The sequence below is a fragment of the Sebastes fasciatus genome, chromosome 18 (genome assembly GCF_043250625.1).
Source record: "Sebastes fasciatus isolate fSebFas1 chromosome 18, fSebFas1.pri, whole genome shotgun sequence".
NCBI classification, from domain to species: domain Eukaryota; kingdom Metazoa; phylum Chordata; class Actinopteri; order Perciformes; family Sebastidae; genus Sebastes; species Sebastes fasciatus.
In genome coordinates this window covers 12,864,106-12,878,362 of record NC_133812.1, presented here as the reverse complement: position 1 = coordinate 12,878,362, position 14,257 = coordinate 12,864,106, and the positions used below count along the sequence as shown (strand labels likewise).

General features: G+C 40.5%; 1 protein-coding gene and 1 long non-coding RNA gene across 3 annotated transcripts in view; both read left to right on the top strand.

The window, feature by feature from the left end:
- The window catches only part of akap7 (A-kinase anchoring protein 7), a 54,072-nt gene that overhangs the window by 27,151 nt on the left and 12,664 nt on the right, over positions 1-14,257 (top strand). The gene's annotated exons all lie outside the window — the stretch shown is intronic.
- LOC141755717 (uncharacterized) lies at positions 6,370-12,948 on the top strand. The gene is made up of 2 exons (XR_012591325.1): positions 6,370-6,942; positions 12,641-12,948. It is a non-coding gene; the product is annotated as an uncharacterized LOC141755717 (long non-coding RNA).

The window sequence follows — 14,257 nt, the reverse complement described above, 5'->3', positions numbered from 1 at the left end:
AAGTAAGCATTAGATAATGTCTTATTTGCCTCACTTTCACAAAACTTGTAATACAAAAAATTATTGTCTTAATGTTAGTAATCAACTGGGGAGATTTCATGGTGATATCTATTGGTTACATTTTGTAACCCTATATCTTTAAATGCCGTTTTCTCAAAATTAGGTTTTTCTCATACTCTGAGCCTGAAATCTCCACTTCAGTTGCACTTACATACACCAACCTTTCCAGTTTCATTCCTATCTATATTCTGAAGGTTTTTTACTGAGGGGTTTGTTAATATATAATTCATAGCCTGATTTATATAATAAAAAGGAATTTTCTTTATGGCCATTGACAGTATTTTCTGATTTATGGAGTGATACAAAGAGATATCCAAAATCCCCTCCGTAAAAACCTTTGTTCCTATAATGTTCAGATTTCTGTTCTAGAAATGTATGCAAATTAGTGCATATTTAATAAGATAATTCCTCATTTGCATATTTAAACATAACATTTCAGAAAAGTTGTAATACAAAAAAATAATTTCCTAATTGTAAGTAATCAATTGGGGAAGTTTCATAGTGGCATCTTTTATGTATTATTTATTATTTTTACCCCATTCACCTAGGGTGTCTTCCCTTATAATTGTAGTATTTTAATGCAGCATACTTTTCGCTCACAAACACAACAAATACTCTATTTTACCCCCTTATATTGATCTAAACTCTTGCTACTTTTTTTTTTTTTTTAAATCAATGCAGACTTAGAGACTGATAGTCTCTTTTGGCTCTTAGCCACCATCATGACTCCATTTCACCAATAGTAGAATAATGGATGAAGCTCAGCATATTTTTCTTTTGCTCTCCTCTGTCAATAAAGCTTTCAATCAGAGCTTGCAACTCATGTTGCCAGACTGAACCGAGCTCCGACTGTGAGCGCTCGCTTGAGGCTATTACATCAGAGTGCGGTGCTGACGCTGAGCTGACAGAGAGCAGGAAAGTCAGTCTTTTCAGACACCACAACATATATTACATCAAAATTGCTTAGCTGCTTTCATTATGCAAATAACCAAGTGATACTTCCAACGTTGTGCAGCGGGATTAAGCATCGATTGAGGTATGATAAAACATATAAACAATAATGGGAAAAAGTGCTCATGACGAGTCAATTATGGCTTTACAGAGTCAATGTCTGCACTAAAACACTGAATTATTCACTGTTTACTCACAACATTGAGCTGTTTCCAGTGTGTGGAGGCTTTTTTTTCAGTTGCCGTAAATAGACCAAACAAGTATCGACAAATGAATGGCATCAGCCCTCATTCTGATCCATAGACTGTTTATAAAAATGGACGACGCTTCCTCCCACTGTACAAAAGTGAAGCCAAAATATCCCGTATACAGGAGCTGCCATCTTGAGATTTTGACGTCATTTGGAGCCAGAGTTTGCGCGGTAGTGATCGGGGGGGCTGGAGCCGCGGTATCGAGGTCCCGCCCACACACTTACCCGAGCCAATCACGAGCCGAGCACGGCCGCATCTTGTTAGCGTGAGCCACCTAGCTGCTACGTTAGCCCCACGGTAGCTGTTTGGCTAGAAAGACACAACAACTAACCATAACATCCCTATAACTATATTTATCGTGAAATTGACACATGTTCTATTACACAGACTCGTGACGATCATGGAAAGTTAAAGTTACATCTCCTCTCTCGTACTTTTCCCGAGCCTCTGGCTGCGTGACTACTTCACTCAGAGCAGCTGTCAATCATGACGTTTCACCCCCTTTTTATAGCATCAAATAACTAATTAAAACCAAACTTATAAGAAAAATGAACACTTGAACAAACATCAGCGTGATAAGAACTACCTAAAATGACAGAAACCATCTTTGGGAAAAATGTATTTGGCGTGTACTTTGATTTTTTACTTTAGCCCATGTCCCATCCACTAACACTGAGGAGGCGGGCTTTATGACCTATACTGCAGCCAGCCACCAGGGGGTGATCGAGATGTTTTGGCTTCACTTTTGGGGAGCTGTCATGTTGTCCATCTTTATATACAGTCCATGCTCTGATCCTGATGTTGGGCTTGGGAATCCCTTATTTTAGGGCATCAAAGGCAACACTAGATTTAGCTCAGGATGGTCTATCAACAGATGATAGACAACACTATCAAATTGATATTCTTATAAATGCACTTAAAATAATTAAAGCTTTGTCTGTTCAAATCCCCAAGTTATATAATGTAGTTTACAATGATATAAACATAAAGGAAAACAAGCAAATATTTTGGCGTTTTAGTTTGATAAATGACTTAAATGGTTAATTATTAAGTGTTGCCGAAGAATTTTCTGTCAGTCTAGAATAATAACCTATAAAGAAATAGCGTTTTTCATTATAATTGTCTTCATTTCAGGCTTTGACAGCAAACTAATAAGTCAGACACACTCCTGTGGTTAGAGGAGTATTAGTCATTATGCAAGCGATTTAAAAGAAGCCAGAGCTCATTCAAGGCAGGTGAACTTAAAGGAAATAACAGCCTGAACCGGCCCGACACAATCGGGTCAGGCTCAGTTTAGGTTCAGGATGTGAATACCACACTGGAGTATCTATTATTCATTACATTTGCAGAATTTTTTTTTTTTTTTGAATGCCTGCAGCGTACAAGATAATATGAAATATACTGAATCTAAATGTGGCATGCTGACAATGTGTGTCTATATTCCCTTGACCCTCATTTCTTATCCATCTTTACCCCCGACCACCGTCTTAACTGTAATCCATACTTAACCTTCGAATTGACCTCTTATTAATTTGGAATTTTAATAGTGTTTTTTTTCCTATTCTTTGGGGATATTTGGCTGCCGTAAAATACCATTATAGGTCTCATAAATAACACAGATGCATGCAGTAGCAGGCAGCAGCTGCCGGCTATTCTACTACCATTATTCAAGCTACGCTGACGAGGGGGGGTGGAGCCTGCAGGCCCCCCCTCCTCCCCCTCTACACACACACACACACACACACACACACACACACAGTAGTGTCTGCTGTCTCCCCATATATACCGCTCCCTTTTCCTCTTCCACACACTTGCCACACTGGTAAGCATGCTCACTCTGTCTCTATCCTGAATATACAGTTACTGAAGCTTGCTCATGCAACAGACCCCTCCTACTCTGTCCCCTTCCAGCCACACACACACACACACACACGCACACACACACACATGTACACACACATGAAATGCACACACGTATTTTCTACCTTATACATACCCCTCCTCCTCTTTCCCCACTTCAAACATATGAACAAATTACACTCATTTTGTCTTTTTGTCTCCCACACACGCACACACACACACACGCGCGCACACACACACGCACACACACACACGCGCACACACACACACACACACACACACGCACACACACACACACACACACACACTCCAGCTCTCCCATTCTCTCTCTCTCTCTCTCTCTCTCCCTGATACTCACACCCCTCCTCCCTGTGTGTCAGTGCAAAGTAGAGCGAGAGCAAGGAGCCACTCGTTTCATTTTTTCCCTCGTCTGCTGACTTGCTCGGTCTTCTTCGGGCTGCACGGAGGGAAAGGGAGTTTTTTTTTTTGTTTTTTGTCGCCTCCATCCTCACCGGGTCCGTTTGTCCTTCGAGGGAGGGGGGAGAAAGAGAGTGACACAGAAGGGGAGACGGAGAGACAAAAGAGTGGGAGAGACAGAGGGAAGAAGCAGGACCCTCGCTCCCATCAACCTGTCTTAGAACAAGGGGAAGAGGATAAAAGAGAGGGGGTAACAGCGGGGGAGAGGGGGAATAGGAGGAGAGGGAAGGAGGCGCCATGGGTCAACTGTGCTGCTTCCCGTTCTCCCAAGCGGAGGAGAAAATCAGTAAGTGTGTCCCGCTCCTGTCTCCATGCGTGGGTGTGCATTGTTGAATCGGATTGATGGACTCAGTAGTGCTGTCTGTGGAGAGGGACTGTGTGCATGTAGTGTAGGAATATACTGTACACTGTGTGTGTGTGTCGCTCTGTGTCAGCTGCATAATGTGTGTGCACACAGCCATGATCGCCTTTGACCTACAGATGGTCAAGGAGTATTCGTGTGACCGTGCACTTCCCTTTGTGTGCTGTTTAGTATTTCATATATATGTGTATTTGTAGAGTCCTATTCCAGCTGTGTAACTCATCTCTCATTGCTAAGTGGCACTGTCCGGCTTATGATTCATGAGCTTCTGCAACGAGGTGAATTAGTTGCTTTGATAGGAGTCATCTTACTGCGCTTATCAGCTGTCAGTACTAAACTTAAAGTATGATCTTAAACCTTATACTACTTAGCCTCCAGGCAACACAAACTTTTTTTTATAAAAATATACAATTGCATTAGTTTTGAATAAGGCTGTCAATCGATTAAAATATTTCGTCACGACTAATCCCATGATTGTCCATGAATTAATCGCAAATTAATCACACATATTTTATCTGTTCAAAATTAACCTTAAAGGGAGATTTGTCAAGTATTTAATACTCTTATCAACATGGGAGTGTGCTGACTCGACTATGACTTGCCCCAAACTGCATGTGATTATCATAAAGTGGGCATGTCTGTAAAGGGATGACTCGTGGGTACCCATAGAACCCATTTTCATTCACATATCGTGAGGTCGGAGGTCAAGGGACTGCTTTGAAAATAGCCATGATAGTTTTTCCTCGCCAAAATGTATGGTTGGTACCAGTAGATTCCTTAAGTTTTTGTAGTTTCATATGATACCTTCTCTTTAGCTTTAAAACTGAGCCCGCTACAACCTCCGAAAGATAGAATGCGTTAAAGAAATTAGTGGCGTTAAAATGATTTTGCGTTAACGCGTTATCGCGTTAACTTTGAAAGCCCTAGTGGAAACATATATTCTTTTCTTTTCATGTCTGTTCTAAACATTGCTAAAAGATCCTACTTAGCAGAGTAGCGTGAAACTGTATTGCTTCAGCATTTACAGTAAATGGCCTGAAAGTTATAAGATTTGTTCCAGACATGTTTTAAGACAAATAATCTGCGTTCAGTAATCATTTAATTACATCTACTCCTTCTCATCATTCACAAATATTGTTCATTTTAACCGTTGAACTACTGGACACAAGATGTTTCCTACTTTACTGAAAAGTCCATTCACGGTGTTTGTGTGCTGGAAGCTTAAAGTTTCCACATCATCACACTTGAGTTTCATATTGGACCATGATTGATTGGCTTCCAAACTAGTCATGATGTCACAAAATCCTACTCATACGAACACGTCTTAAACTCAGATTTAAAGCAAGCAAAGAGAAACTTTCCTTCAGCAGTTGAATGTGAAAACAGCCTTCTGGTCTCAAACACAGTGAAGCTCAAACATCAAACAAGTGAAGCGACGATAAGCAAAACACATGTTTGAGCGGAGGGGGACTTTAAAATGACTTGTAAACACACCACTCTCCTTTGGTACATGACCATGTGGCTCAGATTATCCAGATATCCCCACATCTCTACAACCACTGCTTTTTTCTGGATGAGTGTCGTTCGAGCACTGATGTTATCTAACACTTGTTGTTACACAACATCAGCGCTCAGTTAAAGGAACATTTAAATGGATACATAAAAGACCAAATTAAAGGCAAAGTGAATTTTCCAAAAGATGACAGCATTATCTGGCTGCTCTGCTTCAGCTCACATGAAGTGAGATGAGCTCTAGAGGATAATTACTGATGCAGCTTGTGGTTTGATTACAGCTATAAAAAGTCATCTCTCTCTCTCATTGTTCTGTAGCAGCTGAAGTGTGGCTTAATCTGGGTTTTGGGTGAATGTACAGTGTTGGAGGAGTAGAACTAGACTTACTACTCTGATATTATGGTAAAGAAAAAAAAGGTGCACAGTCTCTTTACAGAAATTAAGAATTTGTTTTGCATCCGTACGTGTACTAACCCAGGCTGTTCTAATACACCATTCGTAGCTTTACCTACAAAAAGTAATGCACTGTAATTTGTATATATCCCATGAAATCAATTTGTATGTAATCCATGTAATCACGAACCAGGAAGTATAAAGAGTGACAAACGATGCATAAGGAGGAGATCGGGGTGGATGGGGGGGTCAAAAAACACCAGACTTTTGCCCAGGAGACCGGTGTTTGTACCCCGTGTGAAACTGAAATCAACGTTGATTTATTTTTCATGTAACTTCCGTACGTAAGTTACGCCACTTCCGGAGTTATTTTAACCCAAACCACAATCTTCTTAAACCTTACTAAGTAGTTTTGTTGCCTAAACCTAACCAAGTCGTTTCCTGTGAAGACTGAGGTTTATTTTGAAAAGACTGTATGCATGTGACAAGCGGAAATTACACGTGTTGCTGGCCATTCGTAGAAAACGCCCGAAAAATGAGGAATAACTTTTCGTACGGTATCAATAAGTGGTTTGTTTATGCAGAACCATCTGAGAAGCTGTCATTGGAAACCGTTTGGAAAAGGGCAGGCACTTTCATAAAATACTTGGCAGCCGATTGGATGACCCATCTGTCAATCAAACTCTTGCCGAAGCCACTCGGGAGGAGAGCGAGAACATCTTTTCCGTCGAGAAAAGCCTTCTGTGCCGTTCTTTGCTCTTCTTTTTTGAAGAAATACTCTCCAGTTCTGATAAAACTGATGCTATCGTATCGTAGCCTCTTCAGGAGCCTCCGTTGTTGTTTTGAATGAATAGTCGCCTCAGTGTGTCGTTGTGTCACGCACGCATAAACGTCGCCTGTAGCTGCCAATAACTCCTCACGGGACGCTGATTGGTCCGATCGCTGGCTGGCCAGATTACTGCCGCATTACTTGAAGCCTGACGAGATGGATTTTCATGTGATATGTGATCCCGCGATTCTCGCAAGATCTCGTAACATCCCGAGGATCCAGCTTCCGTGCGAGGTAATAAGTGTGCAGTAAGTTAGAACAATTTAATCATTTTCATTACTGGCAACGTATCCTATTATTACAGTATCAGACTGACATGTTGAATGCTGCTGCTGTTTTTTTAAGAGTAGATTAGCTTTGGTGAAAGGGAAGGCTTCGGCTGTTGGGCAAGAATTCAGTTTCCCCCTGTAGTGTCTGGGGGAGTAAATTGGATTAGTTGTGTGTCCCAGTTTTCATTCTAGTGCAATGAAATTGATCTCACTAAGATACTTAAACCAAAAAAAATAAACTGTCCCCCATCCAACTGCCAGGAAACTTTTTTAAGAAGAGACACACCAGGTGAATAGGATAAAAAATGTAACTCATAAATATCACCATAACTTCCCCAGTTGATTACTTACAGGAAGACAAACTTTTGGTGAATTTAGGATAAATCTACAGACGTAAATCGACAAAGTAGTTCCACTACTCTGAAAGTTATAGAAGCAAAATAGCCCAAAATCTCAAAATGAACCAGTGCATGAAAAAGAGGTTTTTGCCTGTAGCGTCGCCCCTTAATTCAAACAAACTAAATACACGCACATTTTTCATATTATTCTCCTAAAGGTATAAAAGTACAGTTTCTTCATATTATCACTGCTGCAGACCTGTTGGTTGGATCAATGATTAAACAGTGAGACAAAGTAATAAAATGATCCACTGCACAGTGTGTGTTTGCATGCTGTAAATAAGATCTCCATCATGCTTATCATCCTGTCATAAACGCAGACTTTGACACTGGCTGTAATGGTGATTCTGAAAATAGGTGTTGTGTGTGTGTGTGTGTGGGCGCATGTGTGCTATTTTCTAGCTCTGTACTGGTAAAGACAGAAATATTAAACTGGGCTACACATAACTGTGCGCGCTCTCTTCCTGCTTTTCCTCTCTGTTTCTCTTCTTCCTTCCTGTGTTTCCCCCTATGTGTCCCTCTCTCTCTCTCTCTCTCTCTCTCTCTCTCTCTCTATATCTCTCGCCGCTTGCAGCTGCATTGCTATAAACAGTCGAGCCACTGTGCCCTACTTCTGAGTGGAGAGAAACGGAGGGGAAAAGGGGGAAAGAGTGATGCAGGGAATGAAGACTAATGAGGGGAAAAGTAGGGAATGGGCTTTAAGAGAAATGATGATATAGAGACAAAGACAGAGGAGAGGGAGATGGACAGAGAGGGTGAGTGTGTGTGTAGGTCAGCTGCTACCCCTGTGATGTGGTGACAGTCACCCGGGTGAGCACAGCAAGACACGTGTGTGTGTGTGTGTGTGTGTGTGTGTGTGACGAGGTGTCACAGTGGTGTTAGCAGTCGCTGCACGCACATAACTGACACATCCAAGAACTTTATATGCACGGGAATATTACAGTTTAAATGAACTTTGTTACTCGAGGCAAAAAGAAGTTGGCGGACAGTTATAGGGAAACGGTACAGAAAATAAAAAATATGTTTTTATTATCCAAATATATGACAAACTAGTTGAAGATTGGATGACAAGTTGTGGGATTGATCTTTGAAAAGGTGTTTGGTTATATGAGAAGGCTAAAGTCAGGTAGCGGTAGTTTGGAAGGTAGTGTGTTTGCCAAGAAATTATGCTTCTCATTAATCTGTAAATGTATTTTTTTTTTAGATTAATTGTTAAGTCTATAAAATGTATAAAAAAAAAAAAGAAGTAAAAAATTGCCTAACTAAAAAATCCAAAGATATTCAATTTAAAACACATAAAAGCGGAAACCAAAGAATAGTTGCCATTTTTGTTTGATTAAATGATTACTCAGTTGTTGTTTTTTGCTGCTGGTTGAGTTTCTGTTGATTGATTGATTAATAGCAGAATTGTTTTAGCTTTTTTTCTTTCAACAGTTGAGGAGTGCCCAGAGAATAAATAAATGACCACATGAGGGTCTGGTCTGCATCAAAATCTAATCAGTTTCAAATGTAATGGAAATATGTTAATCAAATAAGAGATTTCCTAGCAAATATCAGCCAAATGAAGTAGCAAACTGGACTCAGTACATTATAATTAGTGCTGTCAAAGTTACCTAAGGAATCCTTTGGTACCAAGTCTGGTCTTACTAAAACTTGTGCTACATTTTGACGAGGACAAACTGTTCTTGGCCTTTCAAAGGGGTCCCTTGACCTCTGACCTCCAGATATGTGAATGTAAATGGGTACCCACGAGTCTCCCCTTTACAAACATGCCCACTTTATGATAATCACATGCAGTTTTGGGGCAAGTCATAGTCAAGTCAGCACACTGACACACTGACAGCTGTTGTTGCCTGTTGGGCTGCAGTTTGCCATGTTATGATTTGAGCATATTTTTTATGCTAAATGCAGCACCTGTGAGGGTTTATGGACAATATTTGTCATTGTTTTGTGTTGTTAATTGATGTCCAATAATAAATATATACATACATTTGCATAAGGCAAGCATATTTGTCAACTCCCATGTCGATGAGAGTATTAAATACCTGACAAATCTCCCTTTTTAGATACATTTTGAACAGATAAAAAATGTGTGATTAATTTGTGATTAATCACGATTAACTATGGACAATCATGCGATTAATCGCGATTCAATATTTTTTATTGACAGCCCTAATAATAATGATTCTGTTTCCATCATAAAGCTGCATGAAAAGGTCCAGTCAGTGTTGTGTCTTGCCTCTGTCATCACTTTTATAGTGAAGCACTCCTCACATTACCTCAGTCAGTAGGTTCAGAGTGAACTGAACAGATTTTAATCATTTTTCACTGAAGTAGTACTCTTATTACTTTTTTGCTAATGCACATGGATACCATGTTGCTATTTGCGATCACCACTCCTTTCATAGCAGTGGCTTGGTTTGTGCTTAACCTTTATTGCCACTCTTATCACCGTGTATTTTGCCCTTCTAATACCAGTGAGATAAAGGCAGCTTTACCCCTCACGGAGTGACACAGCTTGCCTGGAATAAGCGAAGGAAGGGTGGCTCAGCCTCCGGTTGGCCAGTGCACGAGCTGTTCACCTGCATTAACAGTGTGTAGCAACAGAACAGAAATGACCTTGATCCGACGGGGATATTTATTTTTCTTTTGACTGTCGAGGTTTGCGCAACCGTGATATCACAAGATATAAATTGTTAAAAATGGAAGCTACATGTGTGTGTGTTTGTGAAAGGCACACAGAAGAGAGAGAGAGCGATGCACAAAGAAAGAGAGCGCAGCAGAGACCACATGTGAGGAAGAGGGGGAGAAAGATGAGAACAGAACAGGGTGGAGGAGGAGGAGGAGGAGGAGGGAGCAGAGCGAGAGGAAGAGATGCATGCAGCACTGCTTAATTCATCCCTTTTTCTCCCATTCAGTCTTCCTTTCATGCTTCCCTCCCTGTGTTCATTATTTATCCTTTTATTACCATAGTCTCCTTTTTAAAGAAATATGCAAACACTGAAATATTCACATTCTTTGTTCATGCTCTATAATTCCAGAGGTCTTTGTGTTTCTGTATACGTGTGAGTCTGACAGCCAGCTAGAGCTCAGTGAGCTGGGTCACTGAGCAGAAAAAAAAACCTCACTGCTTTCGCCACAAGTCGGGTCCTGACACAATTTACGGCACGCATGCCTTGAAGCTTGGCCAGGGGGGAATAAGGGACTGTGGACTTGTTACGCGAAGACAAATTGAAACAGCGCTGTGTCTGCTTTTTAAAAGCTCCAATCAATAAGAGACTTCTTCAATGCTTCTCCCCACTGTTTTATTGTGCCACGGTCTGACTGGATCACAGCCAGTGTCTCTGTTTGGCCGGACGCTGTTCAAGCCAGACATGTTTCACAATGAGGCCAGACGCAGCCAGCGCTCTTTATGAAGACATCCAGCACATAATGAAGCTGCAGTAGTTAGCATTCATGTATTGAAGTGATAAAAACGGAGCCAGTTTGGCGTCGGCGACACAGGGGCGATGCTAAGAGGGGGAGAGGCATGTGATTCCTTGTGTTGCTTTGATTTTCTGAAATGATAAAGAGATGAAAAACCCCACTGACCTCCTTTACAGAAACCACACTGTATCACCTTAAGTCACAGTGGGGCTGAGCTGATAGAGCCAAGTCATGCCTTGTTATGCTTTCTTGTAAGTTAGCTAACAGACTAGGTTGTGATCCTTTGTGCTGTGACACCAGGCTAGAGGAGCGGAAGATGTCAAATCAAAGCGTGGTTTGTTATTTAGCCTGTTGTCCAGTCACGCTAGAAAGGTCGGGCTGCTCGTTTGATCCACTCGGTCAAGCTGCGTCCACAGGCGACACACCTGTCCAGCCGCTTTAATGTCTGCGTCCACTTCCACACCTCCGAGCCAAATGTTAAAGAGAGAGAGACTGTGCCACAGTTTGTTTTCTTGAATTGAAAGAAGCAATACTGAAACTATTATTTTTAGACATTTTAGGCGTGCATGGCTGTAAGGAATGGCAGCGGTCCAAGAAATCCAGAAATATCTCAACATCTATTTGATGGGTTGCCTTGAAATTTTGTACATTTAATATTTAAATGTAATTAATCACATGATTGTCCATAGTTAATTGTGATTAATCACAAATTAATCACACATTTTTTTTTACATCTGTTCAAAATGTACCTTAAAGGGAGATTTGTCAAGTATTTAATACTCTTATCAACATGGGAGTGGGCAAATGTGCTCGCTTTATGCAAATGTATGTATATATTCATTACTGGAAATCAGTTAACAACACAAAACAATGACAAATATTGTCCAGAAACCCTCACAGGTACTGCATTTAGCATAAAAGATAAGGTCAAATCATAACATGGAAAACTCAATCCAAACAGGGCAACAACAGCTGTCAGTGTGTCAGTGTGCTGACTTGACTATGACTTGCCCCAAACTGCATGTGATTATCATAAAGTACTCAGATTTATCCAAATGTTTTAGGAAAGTACAGACTGTCCTAATTTAGATACATTTGTTATCATATTCGCATCCGCACTATTTCAAAACATTATAATCACCAGTAACTCTTTTAATGAATCTTCCACTCGGAGGCAGGGCGGAAGGTGTGGGTCACAAAGGGGAGTGAAGGCTAAATCAAGATACGGTGTGGGTCACAAAAGGGAGGGAAGGCTAAATCAAGATTATAAAGAATGATGTAGTGAGGGAGCTCTCTGTCTTTGTACACTGACTTGTCTTGCTGTATGGACCCAAATGCATTTGCTTAATAAATGGTATTTGCTTCTTAACTGAATGACCAGAGACTGTTTATTAAATAATTTCTCTAACACCCGTTATTATCGCGTTAACTTTGACAGCCATTCCCATATCTTGAGGTCAGAGGTCAAGGGACCCCTTTGAAAATGGCCATGCCAGTTTTTCCTCAACAAAATTTTGCATAAGTTTTAGCATTAATTAGACGCCTTCGCGAAAAGCAAGTATGACATGGTTGGTACCAATAGATTCTTTGGGTTTTTTGTGTTTCATATGATGCCAGTATCTTCACTCTAGCTTTAAAACTGAGATATAAGATATGTTGTACTTCTCGGACTGCACTAGTATGCACGATTTCACTGAAATTGCAATCACAAATGATTATCTTTTCTTATTCTCTAGTGTCTTCTTATATCTGGCATGCTGCTGTGTCTTCATGTTCAGGTCAGAAAGACGGTTTCAACCAAAAAACAACTTTCATTATTACTGAATTTCTTTACTCTGTTGATTCTCTGTCAGTATGATATGAAGGCACACTCTCAGGTAGCACATCACCCTCCAATGTCTTCAGAGTGAAAGTGATGAGGATGACGAAGAGTTTAGGAGGAACTGGAGCTGCGTGTGAAATAGCGCAAGTGTGAAAACGGAGCTTTGATGTTGTTCGCCGTCTCAGTGGGGGAATTAATCGGCCGTGAAATTGTTGATCAGTGCGCTGGTGAAGAGGAACGGACTCACACGCGTCTGGGCACCAACACCCTGAATCCCATTGTTCTGGCACAAAGGCGAGATTGTCGAGAAATGTAATTATTGTCCTCTGTTGTAGAAATTTGAAGAAAAAAAAAAGCAGGCTCATTATGCCACGTTTTAGGGAATGTTGAGTCGATTACAGAGCTGCAGGATTTTACTCCTTGTGCTACAAGCCATTTGATGAGGACGGTGTAGGTCTATCAGCTTACTCTCCAGTCGAAGGATTCAGCTGGTTTATTGATCTGACTTTCTACCTCTAGCCGGATGTTTAATTAAGTGGATTAATCTCCATTAAGTGCACTTCCAAGCACAACAATATTCTGAAGTTGTTCTGCATTTAGGTGCAATTGTGTTTGCATTTAAACAGCACATCATCTTATTTCTCTAATACAAAGGTTCTCAGTCTTTTTTCAGGCAAGGACCCCTTACAAGATAGAGAATATACCCTTCATGTTATGTGTATTGGAATAATTTGACGTAGTCTGTTTTTTATACTTGTATAGTCTTAGTTATGTGAAAGAACAACACAAGAGAAATATATTAGAAAGATATTAGACATGTATTAAACATATTTGTAGATTCCAATATAGATTTGTTAGATTAGAACGTAATCTATGAACTATTATAGATTTAGAGATTAAAATATTATCTGTTGAACTGAAGTCTTTTGTTAAAAAAAAAAGTGCACCTATTATGCTCATTTTCAGGTTCATACTTGTATTTTGGGTTTCTACTAGAACATGTTTACATGCTTTAATGTTCAAAAAACACTTTACTCTTCTCATACCGCCTGGTCTACCGAACCAAACTCTTCGGACTCCGCTCCAGCTCCACTCTAACTAGCTTTGTGTGATTGTTTGAGGGCGTTCCAGCCGCTTAGCAGGTATTATGCAAACATGTTACTTGGTGACATCATCACGTCAAGCAAGGGACAAGGGACTTCAAGCAAGGCGTTTCAGGCAGTTCAGGAGCAGTGTTTCTCCCTTTGGCCTGGACTTTTGGCTTTGTAACTTTGCAGACCTTTTACATCAGCAAAAAAACTATAAAACACACTAAAGAAAAGGGAAAAAGCACAAACGTGTAATAGGTCCTCTTTAGATTAATGAAATCTGAAAATTTCACGGACCCCCTGGCAGAGTGCCATGGACCCCACTTTGAGAATCACTGCTCTAATAAACCCAAAGTACCTGTTGTTCAGTGATGTACACGTCTGTTTTCCTGATCTCTATGCGGTTGGTTTCTTTGTTAATAATGTAATGTTTATTCATAATAATCCATAAAGCCTGTAACCTGAGTATGAGCTATCTGGGAATACAGTGTGAATATAAATGTTGAACTGGGCTGCAGTCCCGTATCTCGTGACTGAGAGTCTCTGGTATTTCCTCAGGA